The sequence below is a fragment of the Pteropus medius genome, unplaced genomic scaffold, assembly GCF_902729225.1.
Source record: "Pteropus medius unplaced genomic scaffold, Ma_sr-lr_union100, whole genome shotgun sequence".
Classification (NCBI taxonomy): domain Eukaryota; kingdom Metazoa; phylum Chordata; class Mammalia; order Chiroptera; family Pteropodidae; genus Pteropus; species Pteropus medius.
This window is the reverse complement of record NW_024340699.1, coordinates 15,150,095-15,176,451: the sequence shown is the minus strand read 5'-3', so window position 1 is coordinate 15,176,451 and position 26,357 is coordinate 15,150,095. Positions and strand designations below refer to the sequence as shown.

The window sequence follows — 26,357 nt, the reverse complement described above, 5'->3', positions numbered from 1 at the left end:
GTGACAGCAGCAGGTAGCAGGTGCGGAGTCACAGCAGCAGGTAACAGGTGTGGAGTGACAGCAGCAGGTAACGGCAAAGCCAGGTGGGCGGTCTGTCTGCCTGTCTGTTTTGAGGCGGGTGGTGTCTGTCTGTCTGCCTGCTTCGAGGCGGGTGGCACTGCCGCGCGTCTGTCCTCTGACGGGAATGTCCCCATGGAGAAGGGAGGGAAAAGATGGTGCTCCAGGGGAGAAGGAACAGCTGGCAGACGAGTGTCTCTGGGGAGCCCCCGCGAACTCCCGCGCCTTGTTTGGGGGGCCTGTGAGTGTGGGGTGTAGGAGGGGCTGTGGACCCGGACACCCAGGTAAGAGGCAGGGTGGTCACCGGCTTCGGGACAGAGGGCCTCTTGGACCTAGCTAGTCCGGCTCCGCCACAGACAGGAAAGGCTGGGTTTAAAAAGGGTATTTTAAAATTAGTTAAGAACGATACAGAATTATATAAAATCATCACGGGGAAAAGAGATGGATCGGCTCCCTGGGAACAGCACCCTCTGCCTGGAGCGGTGCCAGAAAACCACCCCTTCCCACCCAGGCCACTTTCCCGTGGGACCTAGGACGTCCCCAGGGGCCTGCGGAAGGACCTCCTCTCTGCCTGTGGAAGACGCGCTTGTCAACGCCCATAAGGGATGGGGATCTCCACGTGCAAACGGAGGACCTCGGCTCAGCTCCTCGGGCTCAGCTCCTCGGGCCCAGCGGAGGTTAACGAGCTGGTTTTTGAACAGCATCTCAGAACTGAAGACGGAGCTCGCAGAGAAGGGCGAGGCATCATCTCATTCAACCGAACGTCGCCCCCAGCCCGGTGCACTTGAATCCCTTTCGATAAGGCCATTTCCTAGAAAATCTCAATGCATCACATAATCCTCACTCAGAGGCTGGGAACGAAGCACTGACGACGATAAAACAGTTTTACTTCCTACCGACATTCATGCCCTGAAAGGACTTGTCACTAAACCTCAAACAACGCTGGCAACAGTTTGCCCTCGGATTAAAAAAACGGGTCATTGCCACCAAGACTCCTACAAGAACGCTCACAGCGGCTTTGTCACAACAGCCCCAAACTGCAAACGACACGCGCGTTTATCAAGGGTGCAATGAACAAATAAATTGCGGTAAATTCATGCGATGCAACGGAAACCCTCGAGCGGCTGCGACACACAGCAGGAACGCAGCTCGAGCTGCAGACGAGAGAGAATATGAGCACGACTCCATTTATGTGAAGTTCAAGGACAGGCAGAGGGGGCTGGGGCGAGCAACTGGGGAGGGGCCTGAGGACCCCCCGGGGGCCTGGAAAGGACCCGCACCTTGACCTCGATCTGGGCTGACTTTGATCTGGGGGGTGGCCGGCATGGGCATATGTGAGCACTCAGTCAGTCACGCACGTCAGACCTGGGGCGTCTGCAGCGCGTGCTACACCTGTATTTAAAAATTCTTTTTTTTTTAAAATCGGTTCTGCCTTTCAACAGGAGCACCATGGCCCTGAGACTCCTCACTGGGACACGGCTGAAACCAGAAGTCACTCCCCGAGGAAAGCTCTCCCCACGAATTGGCAGGCGGGGAACCGGGAAAGCTCGGGCAGTGGCAGAAGATAGGGCGCATGCCGGCCCCTCTGTTTGACCTGGCTCTTCGCCCCGTTTTCTTAATTATAGAGACGGCGGACACCCATGGAAACAAACAGTAGAGACGGACACACAATAAATACTAAAATTCTTCATCCTTCGACCAGACCACCGAACCCCCGGGCTCCAGATGTCCCCACTGTGGAAGCATTTTCTTACATTTGCTGTAGTTTTCCTCCAGAAACTCCCTGCATTTTTCCCAGCCTACTTTACGGCTCATCGATGGCCTCACAGAATTCCACTGTATGGATGGACCTCGCCTTTGAGGTTATTTGTGTGGTTTCGAGCTTCTCCCCATAATAAACAATGTGACAATAAATGGAGGGAGGGAAAAGATGGACAAGTCTCTGCCATCATTTCTTGGAAGCGAATTCCTGGGCCCCAGGGTTTACTCATCATCATGCTGGTAAATGCGTGTGGTCGGATCTGCATATGAGAGTGCCCGCTCCGTCTCTCCCCTGCCAACAGCCGCGTTCATCAAACTTTAGATCTTTGCCAGTCCGACAGGTGAAAAATGGTGAGTCCCTGTCCTTTCGCGTCCCGCTTATTTAATGAGAAAGGAAGCCGTTGGCTGCTGTGTTCACTGTCTTTGTTCAGACCCTTTAAGCATCTGTCTCTTGGGTGGACGCCCCTCATTCTAGCGCTGGGGGCCTGCAGGCCAGGGCGGGGTCGCACTCCACCTCCGCCCGTCCAGGTCTGCGGCCCCTGGCTGCAGTGTCTGGCTGGCAAAGCCTAAAACATTTAATACCTGGAGCTTTGCAGAAAAAAACTTGCCGATGGCTGCATCTCGTAGGTTTCTTTGGAAGAGTTCCTTGTAAATTAAGGAAATGGCTCTTTGTCAGACATATTCTGTTCTGCATGTAACTCGTCACTCTGTTCTCCTTCCTATCCTTGACTCAAAAAAAAAAATAACGGAGTCGGAGGTACACACTTAAAGGCAAATGCCACCCGAGCACTCGCGTGCACACGGTGCGTCTGGGAACGCTTAGCTCCATGTTAGTTCAGGGGGGCATTTCATACCCATTTCGCATCTGTGGCATCTGTGGCTCAGAGCCATCGGTGACTTCCCGGGGGTCACACAGCCCGTCCGTGGCGGAGCCAGGATGGACGCCGTCGCTGCCTGGTGCCAAGGCCGTAGATTTTCCCACTAGAGCATCTTGCTCTTAATGGATGAAGCCAGCACCAGGGATGGCGGTGGCTGTAAAAAGCAGAGTCTGCCGGGTGTTGCCTTTGCTGCCACCCGGATCTGTGAGGGACCGGGCAGAGGACACGGGAACCCCCGCCTCGTCGCTGTCACACGGGTGTGTGACAACTGCACACTCCTGAGTTGGAGGGAGGCAGGAAGGAAGGTCACACCCTCCAAGCAGAAACCACAGGGGACAACCCTCCTTTGGGTTACGGGGTTTGCCTGCCCATCCCTCTGGCCCACCCACTTATGAGGGGGGTGTGGTCCACTGAGGGACGGTCCCCAGTGGGGCAGGGAGGGGCAGGGAGGGGCAGAGAACTGTGACGTAACAGGTGGGCCTGGGGACACATGACCACGAGGTGGGCCTGGGGACACATGACCACGAGGTGGGCACGGAGAAGAGAGAGCTGGAGCCTGAGGAGACAGGGCTGTGCCCTGGGCCACGACACCCATCCTGCAAACGCGACGGTGACCATCACAGTCTCAGAGCCCTGAGCAAATCACAACCAAAAATATTACGCCCGGAAATAAAGCCACTGGCCCAGAGCAGGAGCGGCTCGACGCGGGGGCCGGGGGAGGTGGCCGGGGCCGGGGGAGGTGGCCGGGGCCGTGTTCGTCCAGGCGGCGAGGCTCGCCGGGGAGGCCGGCGCCTGGGAATCTGCCGGCGCACGTCTTCTTCAGCAGAAAAGCGTTTTTACAGGGCTTCCTAAAAAGTTTTTTCCTCTTCTTTCTGTTTCCATATTTAAATCAATTCAAATGTTTTCTGGACCGATCGGGAAACGCAGTGTATCCATGGGGTAGATGTCCCTTAATCCTCACGATCGCCCTGGAAGACGGGGAACCGCGGACTAGGAAATGGGGACCAAATCCGCCAGCGATGTGGGGGCGCCGCATTCCAGCCCCCCATCTGGACCTCACCGTCCAGCCTCTTACCCGCCCCAGATCTCGGGAATGACAGCCAAGGTAACAATACGTCACATGTCATGTTTTCTCATTTTATGCTTGGTGTGACTGACAAGGCCGGGAAGGGTCGGTGTTAACGTCCCGACTGCACTGGGGGGCACAGGCGGCGAGTGCTGAGTGAGGACAGGCCCGTCCCAGGTCGCGGGCCAGCGCAGCCGAGCAGCGCCGTGGCCACAATACGTGCGCCTCCCTTCCCGCTGCAACCCGCCCATCGTCGCCCGTCCCCTTGCACCTGTTTTGCTGAAACACGAGTTCGTGGACCTGGATTTGCAGTCGGGCTGTGTCAGGGCGGTCACCTGGGGCCGTAGCCCACATGGCACTTAGCCCCGTCCGCATGACCAGGGGGCACTGCCTCCGAGGCCGAGCCCTGCGCTCGGCGGTTTTAAACCCATCTCAGGAGGCTCCGGTCTTCAGGGTCTGATGCCCCTTTATGTCGTGACGGTCCGAGCGTCAGGATTCGTGAGGTGCTGTGAGGAGCTGTACTCACAGGAGCGTCTTCATTCTCTACCGCCCCCCAAAATCAGAGCGCCCCAAACCAGAGCACCCCCAAACCAGAGCACCTTCATTTCTCCACCCAGCACCCTCACCCAGCACCTCACTCTCCTGGCACCCTCACACCCCACGCCAGACAGCCCCTCAGCCCTGGGAAGCAAGCCTTGTCTCCGGAGGATGGAGAAACACCGCATGGGAGAGTGGTGGTGGGGCGGGGGTGCCAGCACGATCATGGCCCGGCCTCATCCGTGAGCCTCTGGCCCGCTGAGCCCCATTATCTCCCGTCCCGCCTCCCTCCCCTCCCGTAATTCTGCTCCATCTAGTCTGAATCTCAGCCACACCCTGGACACGGCACACACAGTCCGTATGCCGTGAGTGGCTTAGGGCAAGGACTTCTGGGTCTCACGTGCCTCCCGTGTGTCCCCCACGGCGCCCGACACAGCATCACGTACACGGTGCTCACTCATCGATTCAAACAAGGGCCACTATCTTTACAGGAGTCAGGTTGACAGATTCTTTTCAAACATCACATAAAGGATGAGCGGGCAAACAAAGTATGGTCCATCCAGACAACGGGTCATCCTTCAGCCTTGAAAAGGGGATTCTGACACACGCTACAGCGTGGACTGACCTGGAGGGCATCGTGCTCAGTGAAATGAGCCAGACACAGAAGGGCAGATACTGTCTGATCCCACTTATCTGAGGTCCCTAGAACCATCAAATTCACAGAGACAGGAAGTAGAAAGGTGGGTGCCAGGGCTGGGGGTGGGGTGGGGCTTAGCGTCTGATGGGGACAGAGTCTCAGTTTGGGAAGATGGGACGTTCTGGAGAGGGCGGTGGCGACGGCTGCACAGCACTGTGAATGTGCTCAATGCCACTGAGCTGGCCACTGACTAGGGTTAAGATGGCAAATTCGTGTCACGTCTACTTTATCACAGTTAGAAAAGTCACACAGAGGATCATCGTGCACGGACTCAAGACTTTGGCGCGGTGGGCCACCAGCCTTCCTTGTTGATGCGGACGCTAGTAAAATCTAGGACCGTCCACACGCCTTCCCGACCTGACAAGGCTGAGTCCCCGGCTCTCAGACCCCTGGCCCAGGAAGGAGCCATCACTTCCTTCCAGCCGCCCGCGGTGCAGAGAAGCGCGATGCGGGGAAGGGAGGGCAGCGCAGAGCGGTAACGTGGGTGCCCGTTCCCCGCGCCGGCCCAGCAGGGCCCGGGGCCGGGGCTGCAGCCGTCCGGCGCTGGCCGCCTCGATGACTCTCAGCTACAACTCAGAGGCTTTGAGAGCAGGTCGGGCACACGGGTCCGTTTGGTCTGAGGCCGGGACTGTGTGGGTGGCGCTCGCCTGACGCTCATGAGCCATGCGGGAAGCCGGCAGCTCAGACGGCCCCGCTCACGGCGGGGGACAGGCGGGGGACAGGCGGGGGACAGGTGGGCCGCACAGGTGGCTCCCTGCAGGCCACTGCCACCCGTCTGTCTCTGGTCCCCCCCGCCGGGCCACCTCCCAGGAGCCTCTGAGTCAGGCCTGGCTGTGGCACGGGGACTTCCTGTCCTTTCAGGAGTTAAGAGAACATTCTTTTCCTCCCTTGGCGGCAGGTGCACAAGAGGCGCCCCGCGCCCGACCCTCATCCCCTTCCTCTCTGCGGGGTGGGGGGACTTTGCCAGACGGAGACCCTCAGACCATCCGAGGGAAACACGAGGAGGGGTACGGGGGTGCACAGGGGAAGCGAACGGCCTGGCAGGGGAAGGGGGAGAGGGCAAAAGGTGCGGTGTGGGCCCAGCCGTTCCCGTACACTCTGGCCCTTTGCCCGACCTCCCTCCACCGCTTCCGTCCGCCGGACTTCCCGGTACACCCCGTTTCTCCCCGCCACAGGCGGTCGCTTCCCCGGCCACGGCTCCCCGCCGACTGCCTCCCCCCACCCCGGCGTCCGCCCGGCCTACCTGGGGTGCTCATGCTCCGCCGGCCCGGGGCGCCCCCTCCGCGCAGGCTGCCGGCTTCCTCCCTCCTCCCGGGACCGCCGCACCGTCCGGGAGGGGGCTGCGCCTCCTGGCAGGAGTCCGGAGGCCAGAGAAGGCAAAAGAGAGAGAAAAAGAGAGAAAGTGTCACAGGCTCAGAGAGGCGGGGAGAAATGCAAACCCGAGCAGAATGAGACTAGAAAAATGCAAAAGGTTGAAAGAATGGGGAAGAGGGAGGGGGCGGAGTTTGGGTCCCAGAGCCCTGGCAGAAATGAGGTGCTGAGGGAGTGGCGAGGACAGGCCAGCCTGGGGTGGGGGCGCCGTGGGACTGGGGGTGTGGACCCGGGTGGGCAGTGGGGGAGTCCCCGGGAGGCCCGGCGGCCAGGGCACCTGCCCCGGGCGTGGGGGGCGGGGAGGCTGGACCCCTGCTTGGGGGCATCAGCCAGCCGGGGCTCTGAGAACCTGCCGGAGCCCCCAGGTGCGGCCCCGGGGAGGGGACGCCCTCCTGGGGAGTCCCACAGAGTAGGGGAAGCAATCCTGCAGCCTCGGGCACGCCCAGGCCTCTTCCCTGCCTCAGCCTGTGTTCTGGAAGCTTCTTGGGGTTGACCTGGGGTCAGCCCGTCTCTAAGGGCTTCTCACGCCCCTCCTGGATGCTTCACCGTGACAGAGGCGACCTGGACCTTCTTCGCCCACGGCACACGCTCCTGTGCTCGTGCCCTCAATGTTCTGGTGACCTGCACTTATGAGAGAAACTGTGATTTCTGGATGTTGTTGTTTTAATAAGTTACCCCCAAAAGCTATGGCCACGGGCCCCTGGGTGGGTGGCGAGGTCTGGAGAGTTCTTCTGAATCGTGAACTTAAAAATCTGGGTGAACCGGCACCTCCAGAGAGTCTCAGGTGCTAGTCTTCCCACTGCCAAATCGCCACCGAGCCCCCGGCCCCACACCTCTCGTCGAACTCTGCCTCAGTTTACCACTCTCTTCTCTCCCTCCTCCCGTCAGCTAGAGGACATACCCTCCTGTTCGAGAAAAGTTTCTCGAGCTCGTGGAGGGAAAGGCATTCTACAAAACAGCCAAGCAAACAGACAAATGAATAATGGTGCCGCGGGCCGAGCACGCGGGAATCTGGAATCTTGGCGATTTTGAGGAGCGGGGCTGCAGCGAATGCACGTGGGCCAGGCGCCAAGGAAGACACAGGCTGGCTTTCTGCAAAGCACGTTCGGAAACGTAATCGAGAACCGCAGAGCAAGTTCACGAAATAAATTCCAAGGCCCACGGCACGCACGTCCTCCGTCCCCGGTGACTTGCCGGGGACCAGGCAGGAATCGCCCTCGCGCTCGGTGAAACCGTTAAGTCAGGTGTGTGGTTTCACAGATGCTCTCTGGTTTCCCTCGTGCAGGGGTGACCCGCGGGCATGGCTTCAACGACGCGAAACTGATGGCCGAGGGGTACTTACAGTTAGGTGCACAAATTCTGCTAAATGCTTGAGGAACTTGCACGAAGCGGACACACCCACGAGACCCACACCCAAATCAAATAGAGCTCTGAACCCCGGAACTCCCTCTCGCGCCCCCTTCTTGCCACCAAAGAGGCCGCATTCTGACCTCTCACAGCGTGGATCAGTTTTGCCTGATCTCCTGCCCATAAAGTTTAAAAACTATACAAACAGAGCTATACGTAGGTTCTCTTGGGGAGTCTGGCTTTTTTCACTCGACGGTCTGTTTCTCAGATCGAGCGATGGGATCTCGTGCAGGCAGAGTTCATTGAAGACGTGTCTCTTTTTCTCTCTGACACCTTATTAGAATTTTTAAATATTTGGAAGTTAGAAGGATTATACAGTGAACATCCATATATTGTTTATTATTCTACAATAAACATTCCTATGTTTGCTTTCATCACATATGTATCCATCTATCCCTCTGGTCATCAATCCTTATTTTTCTAAACGCTTTTCAAAGTAAGTTGAAGACATCACTATACTTCACCTTTTGATACTTCCTCGTGCATATCATTAAATAGAGAGGTTTATTTAGTGAAGTAAAATTTACATACAGATTTTGACTATATCACGAAATGAGTTTTGACAACTGCGTGTGCCTTGTAACCAGCCCCTCTGAAGATACAGACTTGTGTGGCCCAGTAGGACAGACAGCAGTCACACTTGGCTATGGAGTGCTTGACACGAGACTGGTGTGAATAAGGAACCAAATTTTAAATTTCATTTAATCAATTTCAATCTAAACATCGATATTTCACTCTGTTATTGGAAAACTTTGTTTTTAAGGCATGCTGTCGGAAACCATTTTTATCTGTTCTCCAACTTATGACGGTTAGATTCACAACTTTTCGACTTTATGATGGTGCAAAAATGATAGCATTTACTAGAAACCGTGCTTCAGATTTCGAATTCAGGTCCTTTCCCAGGCAAGCGATACTCGGTGTAATGCTGAGAGCGGCAGCTCCCAGTCACCCCAGGATCACGAGGGCAAACGCGATGCCGCATGGTGCATTCATTGTGCTGATTTTGCCCGACTGCGGGCCAAGGAGATGCTCTGAGCAGGTGGCGGGTGGGCTAGACCAAGCTACGACGTTCGGCCGGTCAGGTGTGCTGATGTGTTATGACTTAATACTATTTTCAACGTTTGATGAGTTTATTGGGACGTAACTCACCCCAAGTTGAAGAGTGTCTGTATATTAATCTGCTTTTCAACTGTAAGTTTCACAAAATCTAAATGTAGGTAACGGAAGTTACTGTCCGAATCTAAGTGCTGTACGTACAAAAGACACACCGGATTTTGAAAACATGGTTTGTCAGTGTGGGGGAGGCAAAAACTGTCCTCTACCTTGAGGTTCTAGTGGCTGGTCTAATAATTACATCTACACGAGACAGAGTAACAAGAGAGAATAAGCAAATTCAGCTACCTATGTCCATACGGGAACCTCACATCACGAGAGAGTCAGAGACCCACGTGCACGAGCGGAGCAGGACAGCAGGGCAAACGAGGTGCCGATGACATTCGGAGTGAAGGACAGGGGAAGACACCTTGAGGCTGCAGGAGGAAGAAGGTCACTGCAGGATGACAAGGACGGACGTTCAGTGATTAGAACTGCCCTATAGTTGAGTCCTAAAAAGTTCTCTCTGGTGATAACTCTTTATTGGCGAGGCCCCTAATTTAAATTCTTTAAGGGGGAGAAAAAAGTTTCTCATGAGCCTGCAGGATCTTGACCGCCTTCAGCTCAAAATAATTCATGTGCCGAAGGGGCCCGTCTTGGGGAGGCCTGTTCTGAACCCCTTCGTAAATAAGAATGCAAAACACCTCACTCACAATTTTGATATTGATTGAATGTTGAAGTGATACTATTCATGATATGTTGGGTTAAATAAAATATTGAAATGAATCACATCTTTTTAAAAAAACATTGCTGCTACAAAACTGTGTACATTACATCTTTATGGGACAGTATTGATGTACTACGGACTGTTACCATCACCGAGAAAGCACCCACCTGGCAGGCATCGATCCCTCTGTGACCCCAGAGTGAGGTGATTCAAAAGTCTTTGAACAAGGACTTCTGGTTCAAGACAGTGGACGACAGACAGACCTTTGCCTCCTCCTGAAATGACAGCAAAGAACAGTGGGCGGCAAGTTAACAGGTGCCAGGAAAGCAGGCAATCGAGTGGCCTGGAGGTGCGAGGCTGGGGCCGAGGCAGGGAACAGAGCCCCTCAGAGCACGCGGGGACGGGCCGCAAAGGCGGCAGCGGCCCTCCACTGCAGCCCGAGACCCCCGGCTTTGACCGGAGGGCCGGCATGGGGGGGCTGGAGGGCCGGCATGGGGAGCTGGAGGGGCCGGCAGCCGCAGGGGCTGGGCTGGCATGGGGGAGCTGGAGGGCTGACAGGAATGACCGCCCCGCCCCCCGTCCTCTCTAACCGGGCCCCGTGTGGCTTCAGCCCAGCCAGAGAGGGCCTGAGAATGGGGACAGTGGCCCAAGGAGACCCCTCCTCATGGGACATTTCTTAGACGTGCAGCCTGCAGAGACCTCTCTCTGCCCAGGCCCTCTGAAGCAATGCCCTGAAACACCCCCAGATCCACCACCTAAAATAGTTCCGATCTGTTACGGATGGGTACTTTTATAAAATATGATGAAAATGAAGTTGTGAACATGGGATTTTTAAAAAAAGACACTCAAGACTCGAGCCTGGTTATCGTGGCGATGTCAAAATGCTATGAAAGTTCTAGATGCTCGGTTTCTGTTCCATGTCGGAAGGACGCGGGTCCCCGGGCAGCTGTCATGTGGCCCCTGTCTGGAGTAAAGGCGGCCTGCCCGGGCACCGTGCCTGCCCCTGGGGAGCCCCGCCAGTTCACCTGCAGAAACCAGCTCGAAAGAGCGTCACTTGGATGGATATGGAACAGCTGTCTCCGTGGGTGGATACGCTGGGACAATGCGCATCAGGTCCACAAACCCTCTAAGGAGTTTCTTCAGAGAGATCTGAGCAGAAATGACACCCACGAACTGCCTGAGTAAAGCAACAGTCCACAGAAGTTCTAAATGCGATCACCAAAATAACAGAACAAATGGATAAAATTCAACGAGGGGCTGGAAAAAGAGGTCTGTCGTATCTATCTGTCTCCCAAGCTGGCGAGCCGAAATGAAATAAAACCCACAAAGACATGAAAAGCGTGAGAGAAAAATCGAGACATAAATGATCCATTCAAAAAGACCAAGAGCATTTAAAAATCATTCCGGGGAAGGAAGAGAGAACATGGGAGGAGGAATTCGTCATGAAATGGTAATGGTATTTGTCAGAGCCAAAGAGTGACGCGATGCCCCATGATGGGAGGGCCCAAGGGGACCACCGCGATGAAGAACGAGAGCTCGCTCCTAGCTACGGCCTCGCCAAACTGCAGGGAAGGAGAGAGGGGATGGGTAACAAGAAGGTTCTGGAATCTCTTAGACCGGAAAAACATGTGCCGATGCCGAGGGTCAGGGGGTGCCTAGGTCCTTGCCGGGGACAGTGGGCATCCTGGAGCAGGGACAGAGTGGGGCGATGCCCCTACATTCTTGGGGGGGTCGGGGGAGACCGGCTTTGAACGCGGAGCTCTGCGCGCGGCCGAGCGGAGACGTTCTCAGGCTCGCGGGCCTGTGGGAAACGTCCCTCCCGGGCGTGTTCCCGAGAACGCGCTCCCACCGCGTGCAGAAGAAATCTTTCTTCGTAGACACGCGGGCAGACAGCGAGGGCGAGGGGTCCACGAGCACCCGGAGGAGGGCGCGACCGCGTGGGCGGCCCGGAGCAGGCCAGCGTGGCGGTGTGACCCGGCCGCCGGGAGGACGGCCAGTCCCCGCCGCGCTGGCCGGATTTCGCTGCGTTTTACACCAGATCCGTGCGAAGGCCTCCTTTGGTCCAAAACGGCCACTTCCAAGGAGCCGAACTAGGAGGGGGGTGAGCGGGCCAGACGGGCGTGTTGTCTCTGCGCGGGATGTGCTCCTGTCCCCGAAAACGTCCATGTCCGCCCCCGCCTATAGTCATAAAGACACCGCCTGGACGGGCGCGGGAACGACACCCCGGGAGAGCCCCCCGTCTCCTTCCTGCGTCCTCCTGCGCTCAAGTCGCCACGCTCCGGGCTCGTGGGGTCACGGGGTCGCTCACACCACCCCGCGTGAGCGAGAAAACCTCTGCTTTATCTGGGGGTCACCTGGTCTTCCTCCTGCCCCGCCCGCCGCGTTAACAGGACGGATCAAACTCTCAGCTCTGTCTGCTTTAAAACGTGGCCCGATCCAGGAGCTTAGCGGTCCCGTCAGGGGTTCTGGAATAAATACGTTTCGTCTCTCCTGTGGCTGCTCCTCCCTCCTCCCCCCCAGGGTGGGTCTGAGGCCACGGAAGGACAGAGGGGCCCGCAGGTCCTAGAGAGCCACGGGGACGACTGGGGTCCTGCCCCCGACCTCTGCCTGGCTCCTCGGGCGTCCAGGACATCTTCGTGGCCTGGCCTGGCTGCCGCGCACCCGGCTGGAACTCCTGGGTGACTTCCCGCTCCTGTAGCCCCCTGGTCTGCTGGCTTGGGGGAGACTCTGTCAGTGTTACCGGGCAGGAAGCCACCCGCAGCCTTTGCTGTGGGGACATCTCGTGTGCCACACAGGCTGTCACTTGCGGTCCACGTCATCGGGACGTTAAGGCTGGCTGGGAAAGGTTCTCGCGGCGGCATGCAGGTTCTAAGGGGCGCCCAGAACTCACGTCGGGCTCCCTCAGGATCTGCTGTCTGTGTCCCTGGTGCCACCACGGGGAGAGCTCCGGGACACCCACCATCCTCAGCGTGGGGTGCCCAGGAAGGGAAGGGCGTCTGTCCCCGGAGCTCCAGCAAGCTCGTGCACAGATGCCTGCCTGTCTCCTGCCACCTGAACAGGGCTGATGACGAGAGGCAGACTGCAAGACGGGGACACGCGTGTGACGCGGGGAGGGGCCGCTTTCAGGAAGGAAGGTGGGCGAGCGGGAGGGTGGACGGGGAAGAGCTGGACGAGGCGGTCACCCCACTGGGGTCTGCCGCGAGGACCGGGCCAGGGGGAGCTCGCCTAGAGGCACCAGCTGCGTTCCGGCCAGGCAGTGACGGAGGGCTGCCTGGAGGAGGTGCGTGGAATACAGCTTCTCTCAAGACGGGTGGCCCTGAGCTGGCATCTTAGAATTGAAAAGGACGAAAATGGCGGGGACCCATGTCATAGCTGCAGAGCTTCAGTTCCAGGCCCGAAAGTGCCAGCTGTTCTCCGCGCCCCCATTCCCGCTGTCTCTGCGCCCCCATTCCCGCTGTTGCTCCCCAGTAGGTCTCGCTATGTCCACCATCGCTCCTGACCACAGTTCTCCTCCCCTTGAAAAACTGTAGCTATAAGACAGCGGCTTAAGAGTCGCCTGACTCTGGCAGGAGATCAGAGGCTGGTGTCACCCAGAGCAAGCCTGCGTCAGGCACCTGTGCTGCACCGCGAGCCAAGTGGGGATGGCGGGGATGGGGGATGTGATGGGCTCTGTCTCTTAGACGGCCCCCCCTTTTCCCCCTCCCTCCCCTCAGAGAGCAATCTCACCCCGGGTTGGCTGCCTTCAGCTCCAAGAAAATCATTCCTTATCAGTGGAACAGTCACACGCTTGGGACAGGAAAAAGGCATTTCGCAAACTATTGATCTGAGAATTAATATATTGCTTTTTCCCCAGACGTCACACCTCACTGCCATTGTGTATATCAGTACCCACCAAAATAGCATCGAGAGCAAAACAGAACCTTCCAGGCCCTTAATTATGTTTTACGTACTTTATACTTTTATGCTGTTATTGCTCTCTCTGCCCCTTCGAGCTCATTCCTCTTAATTTCAGATTCTTTCCATGCCGTGTCCCTACGTGGAGATGATTCTAGAAAGGCATCGATGTGTCTACATTTCCCCACACTGGTAAAAAACCACCCATTGAAAGGTCCACGTACTTTCCCATACGCTAAACACCTTAAATGACCCTTAACTTGTTTTAGAAAAGAAAATGTTGCAGAGCACGGCTTCGATCCAGGAGACGCGCCCGTCTGTGGGCTGGTGACGCACGTTCACCGTGTTCAGTCGCTGGCGTGGTGACTCATGGCGACAGCTGTCTATCCGGCTCACCTTGAAGCCCACGCCCCCGCAGCGCCGACGGGGAGGCGTGCGCACGAAGCGTGCAAAGTAGCGGCCGGCCTGCTCGGGCGGCGGCGGCGGCGAACTTCGGGCTTTCGGGTCTGAGCCTGGAGCCGGCCCGGAGGGGCCGCGCGGGCCCTGTCCCGTGCGGCGGGCAGATGCGGGAAAACGCAGAACTAGCCCATCCGCTGCGGGCGGCCGCGCTCTGTCCGTTTCCCCCTTGCACGGGGATAGACACCAGCTTCCGAAACGTGACCATTCTCTCTCCCGGCTCGCCACCGCCGGGGTAACTGGCTCGTCGCATCCGCTTTAGTGTGGCGCGTGCACTCGGGGCTCTCTATAAATAATGGATAAACGCAGTGACGACCAGAGATCTGTGTGCGCTGTTGCAGCGAGCACATGATGGATGCTTTGTCTGTCTCCGGGAACTGTGACGCCAGCAGGTAACTGATTAGGCTTTAAAACGCTCTGGGTTACCTGAGGCCCGAAAGGTGCTCCATCACCTCCAAGTTCACTCTTCTTCGCACGGCATGTAAGAGCGGCCCGATGTCTGCTTTTGCTTCTCTTGTTTAAAAATGGGAAATATTTAGCTCTGCTCGTCAATCGCCGTGCCTGCCGACTGCTTCCCCCCCTCCCTGGGCTTCTAGAGGAAGCAACTGGAAAAACCCAAGCAACACTAATGGCTCTGAGTTATGTTATGTCTGTTTTTAGCACACAATGTTTGAGCGGGGACGTTAGGGCTCATTAAAAATACGAATGTTGTAGCTTATGGAATTAGCCACTTTAAACACAGGCGTCTACACACCAGTGGTGCTCAAACCGCTTTATAGTCTGGGTTTTTATGAGGCATCTCTCGGTATGTACATCATGAGCTTCGGTCTGTTCCCCCAGAGTTCGCTGGGCATGGCCTTCAGCAGACCACTCACTCCAGCCGACAAGGAGGCAAGACCCCCGTGACCCATGCGACAAGCACCTGTCACTTTATGAACATCGACACGTAAAGTGTGACAGATATGTCACGACTATTTAGAAGTATACGCGTTTCTGACTATGCAATTATTTAATCCTTTTAGCTTAAGCCTGCGAATATTTCGCATTCTATAAAATGAAGTGCGTCGTTATCTACTTCAAACGTGACCATGCGCGGAGTGTTTGGGACATTTGTGCTTCCGACCTTTGAGTTTCTTAAAGGACTGTGTCCCTTCGAAACGTTCATATTAAAATGGCCGAGTTCAGTATGTAAGAACCTGGAACAACCGTACGAGTCGCAATGAAGGATGAGCCGAGGGGGCAAATAAAAGGGAAAGAGGAAGTCTGATGGGCAGCGCTGGAGAGAGGCAGGGCGATCGGAGGTGGGAGAGAGGACCGAACACCCTGGGCTGATCAGACGGAAGCGAACGATGCCAATAATCCCTAAGGCTCATGATACTCGGCCCCAGACATCGAGGCCAAGATATAAACGCGCGGAGTAACGACCTGAAACACCGTCGGGGTGGATGGGTCTCACTTGGCACGCTGTCTGCGGCACCCACGTGAGCACCTCCGAGAGGGGACGCACACACAGAGCCGAGCGAGAACAGCCGCACAGCCCGACCCGGCACATGGCACGTGGAGCGACGTATGCCATCTGTATACACTGTTTTCAGCCCTGGCTTTTGTACCGGGGCTGTCGAGATGAGCTTATAATGGGGACATGGCCCATACGGTGGTAAAGGACTTGACTGGAAACAGGAAATACATCAGCATTTTATCAATAGCTGCTGAGACCCAATGGGCCCGAACGTGGGACTGCGGGCAGTTCGCTTCCTGGAAGGGTGGCATTCCAGTCCGTCGTGACACGTCCCAGCCTGTGTGACACCTGGAGCAGATTATGTCTAACCGTCTCCTCTGCGTTTCAAATTTATTTTCAGTAATAATTATATAATAGTCAGTAATCATTGTTATTTGTTTCTTGGTTTTGAAAACCGTGACCAGTTAGAAAAAAATTAAATTTCAATCTTAAAGACAGTATTCAAAGTCAGGAAAATATTTCACAAGTGAGCTAAAATTTGTACTTAACAAACAAAAATATTACAGCATACGATTTGCCCTGTTTCACTGTTTTAAAATTTAAACATAAATAAAACTCCCAAACGGTCACAAGAATGGCAGAAACGAGGTAATTCGAGCTGTTTTATTTTCTGTAATCACTGTGCTGTTTTTGTTCTTGGCATCCACCTTTAAAGACAGCAGTGCAAAGTGCCCCAGGGGTTGGAGGCAAGAAGCAGCTTGGAATGAACTCAAACGATTCTGAGTCCTTAGTTTTTTGTTTTAAATAGCTTTATTGAGATGTAAGCTACGTATCATAAAGTTCCGCTATTTAAAGTGTATGATTCAACGGTTTTTAGTGTATCTACAGGGTTGCGTGATCACACCATAACCTGATTTAAAAACGTTTTCATCACCCTCAAACAAACCTGGCTCCCACTGCCAATCAGTCTGCATTCCCCCTGCCCCCCGCATCCCCAAATCCCTCCCCACCTCTGGCCCCCGCTCATCTACTCTGTTTCTGTGGTCGTGTTTATTCTAAACATTTCCCGTAAATGTAATCGTACATTATGACTTTTGTATCTTTCACTTGGCAAATGTTTTTTTTTTTTTGGTTAGTCCTTGTTGCGGTATATACCAATATTATTCCTTTCTATAAATATACAACATTTTGTTTCACTTTTTAGCAGTTGACGGGCATTTGGATTGCTTTCACGTTTTGGGTGTTACGAATAAGGCTTTGAACATTCATGTACAAGTTTTCGTGAGGACATATGTTTTTATTTCTCTTGGGCAGATACATAAGAGTGGAATTTCTGGGTCATATGGCGACTCTATGTTTAACACTCCGAGGAACTGCCAAAGTGTTTTTCAAAGCAGCTGCACTGTTTTATATGCCTACCAGCAGCGTACGAGGGGTCCGTTTTTTTTATTTCTTTGCTGACACTTGCCACTGTCTGTTTTTTTTTTAATTAATGGGTGTGAAGTGGCATCTCATTGTGGTTTTGACATTGAGGATCTCTTTATGTGTTTATTTGGCCATTCGTTTGTCCTCTTTGGAGAAATGTCTATTCAAAGCCTTTGCCCACTTTTAAAATGCGGTCGTCTTATTATTATTGAATTGTAAGAGTTCTTTATATAACGGAATACAAGTTCCTTATCAGATTTACGATCTGTAAATATTTTCTCCCATTCTGTGGGTTGTCCTTTTACTTTTCTGATGGTATTGTTTGCAGCACAAACATTTCGAGAATCTGTTTTTTCTTTTGTCCCTTGTGCATTTGGTGAATACCCTAAGAAATCACCGATTAAACCAAGGCCGCAAATATTTACTCCCGTGTTTTCTTCTACGAGCGTTATAATTTTAGCCCTTGCACTTTGGTCTACAATCTGCTTTGGTGTAATATTTGTTTATGGTGTGAAGTTGGGGTCTGAATTCGGTTTTGGGCATGGGGATACCTATTTGTCTCAGAACCATAATTGAAAACACTATTCTTTCCTCATTGAACTGTCTTGGCCCTTTTGTTGAAAATCGGTTGACCATAAATAAGGGTTTATTTTTGGACTCTCAATTTTCCCCACTCTCTGTATGTCTGTCTTCCTGCTGGTAGCACATTATCTTGATCGCGGCAGCTTCGTAGTTGTTTTAAAATCGGGAGGTGTGAGTTCTTCAACTTTGATCTTCATTTTCAAGATTGTCTTGGCTATTCTGGACCCCTTGAATTTCTGTATGAATTTTTGGGTCACCTTGTCAATTTCTGCAAAAAAGCCAGAGGAGATTTAAATAAGAATTGCGGTGAAATCTCTAGATCGGTTCAAGGAGTATGAACATGGGATGTCCTCCCCTTTGTTTAGATCTTCATTCATTTCTTCCAGTGTTGTTTTGTAGTTTTCAGTATATAAGTCTCACCGCTTTCATGAAATTTACTCCGAGGTATTTTTTTTTTTTTGATGCTGTTGTAAATGAACTGTCTTTTTGACTTTGTTTTCAGGCTGCTCATTGCTACTGTACAGAAGCACAACTGGTTTGTGTATATTGACTTTGAATCTCTCAATCTTGCTGAACTTAATAGTTTTAAGAATGTTTATTTTAGTGGATTCCTTGGGCTTTTCCTTGTACAAGATTTTCACCTGCAAGTAGAGGTAATTTTCTTTTTTTCCAATCTGGATGCCTTTAATCTTTTTCTTGTCTGATTGCTTTGGCCAGACCGCAAAGTAGAAGCGCCAAGACAAGAACCCTCGTCTCGTCTCCAGGGGAACTTGCTATTTACAGGAGCATGTTGTGTAGCTGAGTTGGTGTGTGTTGGGGATGGACTGCAGAACTGAATACAACATTTATTAACGTTCGAGTAATAAAAATGTGCCGACCTGAGGCTCACATACCTGTTACTAAAACCCAATAGTAACCACAGCAATTGTTTGAGACCTAGACCAAGCAATAGCATTGTTCAGGGACAAGTTCATCGCAGGCATCGTGGAGAATCGCTAGTCTGCCATAACAGAAGCAGAATGACTTCCACTTGGCCTCGAATTCCCTGCAGGCGACATGGCGGCCTGCTGCCACCACCCCGTCTTTGCGGCGCCCATGCCCACCACCCCGCTTTTCTGGCATTCCCGGAACCCTGCTTTGACAGCAACCTCTCTCTGATGTGCACACTCGCCCACCCACGGGCATGGCTGTGTGTCGCCATTTCTGCCTCCTCTCCGCCCTGTGCACGGATGACTCTTGGCACGTGCTGCGGAGTGCACGGAGGTGGTTTGGGGACACACTGAGTGGCACTCTCTGCCTTCGGGGGCCCGCGGTCGGAAGGCACAGGACGACAGTGCAGTGTGGGCTGTGGTGGTGAGTCCGCACAGCCCTGGATGAGCAGTCACGTGAGGATGACACGGTTCTTCTGCTACGCACCTGTGACCTTGAGCCCATGGCGGCTTGCTTTCAGTTTCTTTTCTGCAATGAGGGGTAACGGTGCGCCCCGACCTGCCACCACCTCCGCCACCTTCCCCTTTTGCTGCCCACCTCAGAGTGGAAAGTTTTGCAAACGTGGTTTTGTTACTGAGCTTTTGGAAAAAGCGTTATGAATAAGAAGGGCGAGAAAAAGCCTGTTTACATCATCCCAATGCTCCAGGGGCTCACATCGTCAGCGTGTCAAAAATATATTTTCAAATGTGTTTCATTTCTCACACGAATTAGGGGGCAATGGAGAGTATGGTTTCCTTGCATGAGCCCACTCACTGAGATCGGCTATTTCTAGGAAGAAAGGAGAGCTGTTTGAATGAGGAAGGACACACTCCTGCAGACGCTGCCAGGGTCCCACTCCAGCCCCAGGCCTCCCGCTCCGGCTCCCAAGCCCCAGGCTGCAGCTGCCATCACCGAGATCCTCTGGCTCATCAGGCCCACACCAGGAGCAGCTGTCAGTGGAAAGCTGGTGGGGCCGGGGGACAAATACCCCGAGACACTCACCTGCCCATCAGGGTGACTCGCAGGTGTGTTCCACCTGTCACCCGGAGGTCCCCGCGGGACCAGCTCCAGCTGCCCCTCCGCCAGGGCACTGGGTCACGAGACACCCCTTACTCACCGCCTCCCTCTTCCTGCTCACCCCTCCGCCCTCTACTGCGAGTCTGAGGCCACCCCTAAAATGACTTACCCTCTGATCGTTTCAGGATCTGCTTCTGGGGTCTCCAACCCAAGACAGAGTAAAAGGCAAAAGGCAGCGGCCTGAGAGGGTCTCTCAAGAAACCGGGGAGGCCTGGGCCGCTTCCATTTTCTTCCTGACAATTCCTCGTCTACAGGAGTCGGGGTCGGCAAAGCCCAGGCCCAGACCCGACGCAACCTGTGGTCTGTTTCCCGCAGTCTGTGGGCTAAGAATCGGTCTTACTTCTTTGTTTCGTTCTGTCCTGTGATGACCTCACAGCACAGACACATTCACCCTCGGAGCATCTCACTGAAGTGCTTCTCCCCGTGGTTGTATCGGGACATTATCGACACGTTTAAGCCGTACGACATTGTGATTTATGTCTACACTGTGAAACCATCACAATAATTTTCGTGAACATTCCGCACGTCACAGCTGCAAGTTTTTCCCCTTGTGAAGAGCTTGAGATCCACTCTTAGCAACTTTCACAATTCAGTATTTTGACACCTCCATATTTTAAAGTTCCCACAATTCTTAACATGCGACACCGTGCAAAGAGTTACGAAATTACACGTTTAAAGTATTTTCCTGAAGGAAATGAAGTCTGTTGACACTCGGTGCGATACAATTGTGCTTTTCAGGGCGATTAGAGGGCTTATTCAAAGCGACGTCGACTCGTCAGGCAGGACGGCGGAGGGGAGACACAGCCGTCCCGTGCGTCAGTGTGTTCCGCGGGCAGGTGACCTCGCAGTCTGCGTGGGAAGCCCTTTGGGAATGGGACGTTGGGGGCACACGACCTGGAACTGAGAACCCAGTAAGCGCACTGGCAGCGAGCGCTTTCCCGTGGCTGTGAGATGGGGCCGGCGGTTCCTCCCGCGCGGGTTTGCCGAGGACACGTCAGCGAGGGGGTGGCCCTTCCCTCCCCACCCCACGCGGGCCTTTGAGACCAGGGTGGAGCCACGCGCAGCTCTGCGTTGGTCCTTTAAATCCTCCAGCCTTTGGCGAGGGTCAGACGAGGGTCAGATGAAATACGGTTTACGGATGTAAAGTGCTGCTCTGGTGACAACAAAGGTTCGAGCCCCAAGTGATACGAGTGACAGGAACGACAGCAAAGAAGCGGGGGAGACGGCGTTCCGCGCTGGAGTCCACGTTGCCCGCCGGACGGGGTCGGGGCCACGCTAGCCCCACCTCCCTCCAGGACAGAGCCACGCAGAGCCGGGGCCACCGAGCTCGAGGACTGAGTGCATCGCACTGCGAATGAGGAGTTAGGAGCTCAGAGACCTCCGTGCTCCCGTGCCGGGCCGCTCCTTTTCCTCCTCCCCAGGGGGTGCGCCTTCCTCCCGCCCGGAGCTCAGCCACCTGCTCCCTCCCTCTGGGGCCACACCCTCTCCTGGGGCGACCTCCCCTCCGAATCTACTGATCCAGGGGTTCCGACTGCTCCTGATACTTCCCGTGCCGCCCTGTGCGAGTCCACTACACGGGGTGTCAGTCAACCTCCCGGGCACTTCGCGTCCTGCTCTGGGCCTCCCCGAAGTGGACACCGAGACGAGGACATCCGTGTGGGTGGTTTACTTGGGAGGCGACCCCGGGACACACCGAGGGCTGAGGGGAAATGACGTCGGGAGGGGAAGGCCCTGCACACAGGATGCGGGGTGAGCTCCGCCCCGCCGCGGCCCCCGGGGACGACCGGAGTAGTGGCCTCAGCCCGCACCTGCGGGGCAGGCGATGCTTACACACCAGCTCCCCCAGAGTCAGGAAAACACCCCTTGGGCACATGAACGCAGACCCACATGGCCAAAGGGAGCCCGCAGTTGCCCCCTAAAGTCGTCAGGCCCCAGCGGGCCTGCGGGCTGTGTCCACCTCAGGCTCCAGTTTGTCCCGACTTTGCAGATCTGGGAACTGGCGCCGACCAGAGTTCAGTCACTAGTCCGTGGCCACTGACCCCTAATAGCACCGGGGAGCCCCACTGCCCATTGAGGGAGCCCCACTCCCTCCCGCTCATGCCCCGAGCTCGGCACCAGGAGGAACAGAGTGGGGAGGGCAGATGACGCCCGCCGCGCCAAACCGCCAGCCCTCGGGCCCCACGGCCTTGGCCGTCCTGGCCTTGCACTTGACCTTCCCGCCTGCACTTGGAGGCCGAAGCGCCTGACGAATCTGAACCGCCCCACCTGTAACGCGGGGATGGCGAGTGAGGGAGGGAGAGCTCGCGATCAGAGCAAGGAGACAGCTTCTCGGGGGAGACTACAGGGCGCCCGCGGCGATGGCCCCACGGCTCGGCTCCGCCTGGGAAGGCATTTAAAAGCACAGGTCCACGGCCAGAAGGAAGGCGAGCGAACGGCGTTCCTGCAGCGCGTCTCCACACAACTCACAGGGAGTCCAACTTCAACCCCCACGGACATCTCCTGAAGCCCCTTCCTCCCGTCCCCCGTCCCCAGCTGCCCCCAAGGCCCTCATGTGCCAAACCTGCCCTACCCAGTTCGGTCCTGTGACCGATGATTCGATCACTCATGCCAGAGAATGGAAACCCAAGAAAAACTCTGGACACCGATGCTCGGATGAGGCGCGGCCGGCTGACGGCTAAGAGTGGCCCGCTCGGTCCTCGCCCGACGGGTCTCTCGTCTGGTCCTAATTCGCATCCTCATAATAAAACAGTAATAGTTTTCGAGTCCTGGGAGTCATTCTAGGGTTCTGTCAGCCCTGAGCAGGGGCCGTGGGTCGAGCCAGATGGTCAGAAGTGCAGGTGGCCTGGGGCCTTCCGAGCTTGCGGCTGGTGTCTGAGGTGAGGACAGTCTTAACCTGTGAAATCTGACCAAACTCTGGGAAGTTAGTCTCAGAATTGCAGTGTGTTTTCTCCTTGTACCGGGGCTACGATGATACAATATAGACAAGAAATGGTCAATTCTATTTGGAGAAACCACTTTTCGGGGTATGACTAATTTGTTACTCTGGGACCCAGATTTTCTTCTTAGATTTTGACGTTCTGACCCTGTGTTTTGTTTTCCGTTTTTGACTAAAGACGAGAATAAGGGTGGAAAATTATTGTGTAGGGATTGAGAACCGGGCCACGGTGAACTGGCAGCCCCGAGCCTGAGTCCTGCCTGTGCCTCCCTATGAAGAGGAGATGGGCTGTCCGGGTCGGAGGCTGTGCTCGTGGAGAATCCCAGCCTCCCTCGCAGTCTGTGCCACCTGATGGCTCCGCACAAATACTTCTACAAGAGCCAACGAGTTAATGACTCACAAGACCCTTTCAGACCTTGGAACCTGCCAAGAAACTCAAAAGACGACCTGATTTGTTTGGTTCAGAGTTACTGGGATCAAGATGGGTTTGGTTTCTTTCATTTACTCATTTGTTTCTAAAAATAAATTTCGGGAGGACACGCCATTAAGAAGAAAAGATGCTCCAGTGTACTTGAAACTTTTGAGAACCAGGTTAAAAGGCAATAAAATATGAAAGTGATTGTGGCCGAGGGTCGTTCTGACGCCAAGGACAACAACAGCAGACAGAAGCACAAACTGTGGACCACTGATCTTGGCCAGACCAGTTCTACCCTCCCTGTTCCTCAGGGCCAAAGTCTTCGTCAGGTTGATATGCAAGAGAAACGCACTACTTGCGACTAGAGCCTGGTACTTTGGCTTTTTGGAGGTCCTTTTGGGGTCCTTTGGGAAAATTCGTTTCAGTAACACAACAAGCGTGGAGCCTGAGTTGCGCCTGGCTGGCCTCGAGCCACTTCTGCTGGGCGCCTTCTCAGAGGCTTCGAATAGCCCCTCAGACCCCATGCAGTGGGCCCGGGGGACGCTCAGCGCTTCCGCGTCCTGGAAACTAGGCCTGGAACCCCGCCCTCCCCCCGCGGCTTGGGGTCCTGGGCAACCTCGGTCCCTCATTCGTAAAAGGGCAGACTGGTGAGTGCGTGCAGTGGGGAAACAGTGTTTCCCCCCTGAATTCGTGGCCATCCGAAACCCACGGGCTTATGTGGAGATAGGGCCTTTGCAGGTGTATTATCTATGCGTCGTGAGATGTGATGGAGCCTAAGTAATGGTGTCCGCACAAGGAGAGGAGAGACTGCGGAGGGACACGCCGCTGGGAAGGCCACCGGAGGATGCGAGCAGAGCTCGGAGCGGCACGTCCACCTGCCAAGGAGCGCCGGGCGCTGCGGGCCGGGGAAGGGGCAGGGAGGCGGCCGATCCTCACGACACCCTTCCCCGGGGTTCCCACCTTGGAGCTGGGGGGATACATTCCTGTCGTTTCAAGCCACCCCACGTGTGGCCGCGTGTCCCGGCGGCCCCAGGAAACTAACGCCGAAGAGAACGATGGCGCAGGATGCGAGAAGGCGGATGCGCGTTTGCGCGACGCAGACGCTCCACCAGGGCCAGTTCGGCCGGCGCAGGTGACGCTGGGGCTGGGGCTGGAACTCAGCCCTATGTGCGGCTCCGGAGTCAATGACTGAGAAAGGCCGCGATGCGGGCTCAGCCTCTGCGCCCGCGGCGGGGGCTTCGCCTTCGCGTTTTCCATGCAGACGCCGCCGAGGGCTGCCCGGGTGCCCTGCATTTCCACACGCCGACCCGCCGCTGGCTGCTTGACCCCTTCCAGGCACCCTCTCCGGCTGCTGCCACCGCCTGGTTCACACCTGGGACAGAGAGCGGAGCCCCAGGAACAGCCTTCAACCAACGACTGACGGGAGCCAGCGAATGCGTCCCCCAGCTCCTCGTGCCCCAGGTGGGCTGGCTCTGAGACGGGACTGCCCCTGTGCCCCTTGGTCCCCCACAGGCCCGAGGCCCAGCTCCCCGCGGCGGGGGCTGCTCGCTAATACCAACAGAACTGGCTTTCTCCCCCTATTGTTTCGCGGGGGCCAGAAGTCCAAAATCAGTGTCGCTGGGCCAAAACCAAGTGGCAGAGGGACCGGCTGCCCCCGGAGCTCCAGGGGAGACTCTGTTCTCTTCCCGTTTCTGGCGGCTGCCGGGGGTCCTCGGCGCGCCCTGGCTGGGGCCGCGACACGCCAGTCTGCCCGTCTTCACGTGGCCTCCTCCTCCCTAGTCAGGTCTCACTCCGTCCCCTCTGATAAGGACACGTGTGACTGCATCAAGAACCACCCACATCACCCAGGACAGTCTCCTACCTCAAGGTCCTTAACTTAACCCACCTGCCAAGTCCCTTTTTGCCGTAATAGGTGAAGTCCCAGGTTGCGGGGCTTAGGACTTAGACATGTCTCTGGGGGGTGGTGGCAGCATCCGACCTGCCACACTGCCTTCCTCGCTGCCCCTGTGACCCATTTCCCAGCAGGCTGGTCACATTCACCCCCGATCTCAGGGTCATAGTGATTAAGGTGAAACACGGTGACGGGGGTGGGCCCTAATCCCGTATGACTGCTGTCCCCATGAGAAGACAAGACAGGCCCGGGGTGGGGGGGACACGTGAGGACGTGGGGAGAAGACAGCCATCTGCCAGCCGAGGAGAGAGGCCTCAGAGGAGCCAACCTGCCGACGCCTTGACGGTGACCCGCCAGCCTCCGGGATCGTGAGAAAACATATTTCTGTTGTCTAAGCTGCTCGGCCGGTGTCACTGCGTTGCGGTGGCCCCCGCCGTGGTGGACCCCGCACGCCGACACGTACTGTGGAAGCTAAAACTGGGCGAGCCCGGGGGCCCAGGCTCTCTCGCGTCCCCTTCAGCTTTCCCAGACGCCTGGCCTCCTCTCTCTCCTCACGGCGGTCCCTCGGGTGTGACGGCTGTGCTTCCCATGGACTCGCTGCTCACCAGCAGACAAATGTCCTCTCGAAGGCCCTCCCTCTGCCCTCTGCAGTCTGGACCCCAGAATTCTTACGAACAGTCTATTTTTAGGTAACTTACTCAAAAAATTCTAAACTGCCGCTTCGGCGGCCCCAGCCCCTACACGCTTTCCCAACCAAATGAATGTCACCTCCACATTATAGAGACAGACCAAATGAGCAGAGAAAGGGGCTTCATCTTTTTTCTGTTTTGTTTTTGCAAATCATATAACTCTAAATTACCTTCAATTTCCTAAATGGAATTTGGCTCGAGATTCACTGTGGTATGGAGTAGACTATAATGAGATTATATTATGTTTTGGGGAAAACATTCAAATGACCAAGATAATTAATTTTGCATAACAACTCGTAGCGAGACCCAAAGCCATAACTTAAAGTCTGCAACCCGCTTGGGCCTCTGGGGGCGAAACGTTTCCTTCGAAATACAGTGACAGAGACAGTTCCAGGGGCTCGGGAAATGCAGAGGTTTTAAAGCTGGAAACGTTTTTTTCTGTTCTGGCCACAATGCTATTTTCTCAGCAGCATCGTTTACCACTGGAGCCCTAAGGAGCGTCGCGGAGGGGCTTCGTTGAGGGGAGTCTTCTGGGAACTGCTCCCAAGTATCTCAAATGCTTGGTGCTGTTTCATGGCTCGTCTTAGGGTGGGGGGAGGGGGGGGAGAGAGAAACTGAATCTGCATGGCCAGGTGGCTTTATTTGCATGATATTAGACTCGTCTGAATGGCTGGGAAGGATCTGACTCAGCAGTGATTTTCTGGTTCTGATTCACCGTTAAAGTCGCCTCGGAAGGAGCCAGGAGCAGGCGCACCGCCCAGCGCCATCCTACATCTTGGCTGCATCTGACTCTGCCGCGGTCTAGGAGTACGTGCTAGACTGGAAGCCTGAGAACCCGCAGAGCTGTTTCAGATCTGCTTCTAACCGCCTGCACGGCCTCAAAACTCAACCTCTGTACTCAAACGCTCACACGTGAATGTCCACAGCAGCTCCGCTCACAGCAGCCAAGAGACGGGAAGGACCAAAACGTCC

General features: G+C 55.3%; 1 protein-coding gene across 3 annotated transcripts in view; it reads right to left on the bottom strand.

The window, feature by feature from the left end:
• The window catches only part of CARD11 (caspase recruitment domain family member 11), a 90,533-nt gene extending 84,119 nt beyond the window's left edge, over positions 1 to 6,414 (bottom strand). For all 3 annotated transcript variants that reach the window (XM_039878920.1, XM_039878933.1, XM_039878910.1), the window contains exon 1: positions 6,240 to 6,414. The gene's annotated coding sequence lies outside the window, so the exon portion shown is untranslated. The remainder of the gene's footprint in view (positions 1 to 6,239) is intronic.
• Positions 6,415 to 26,357: the final 19,943 nt, after the last annotated feature.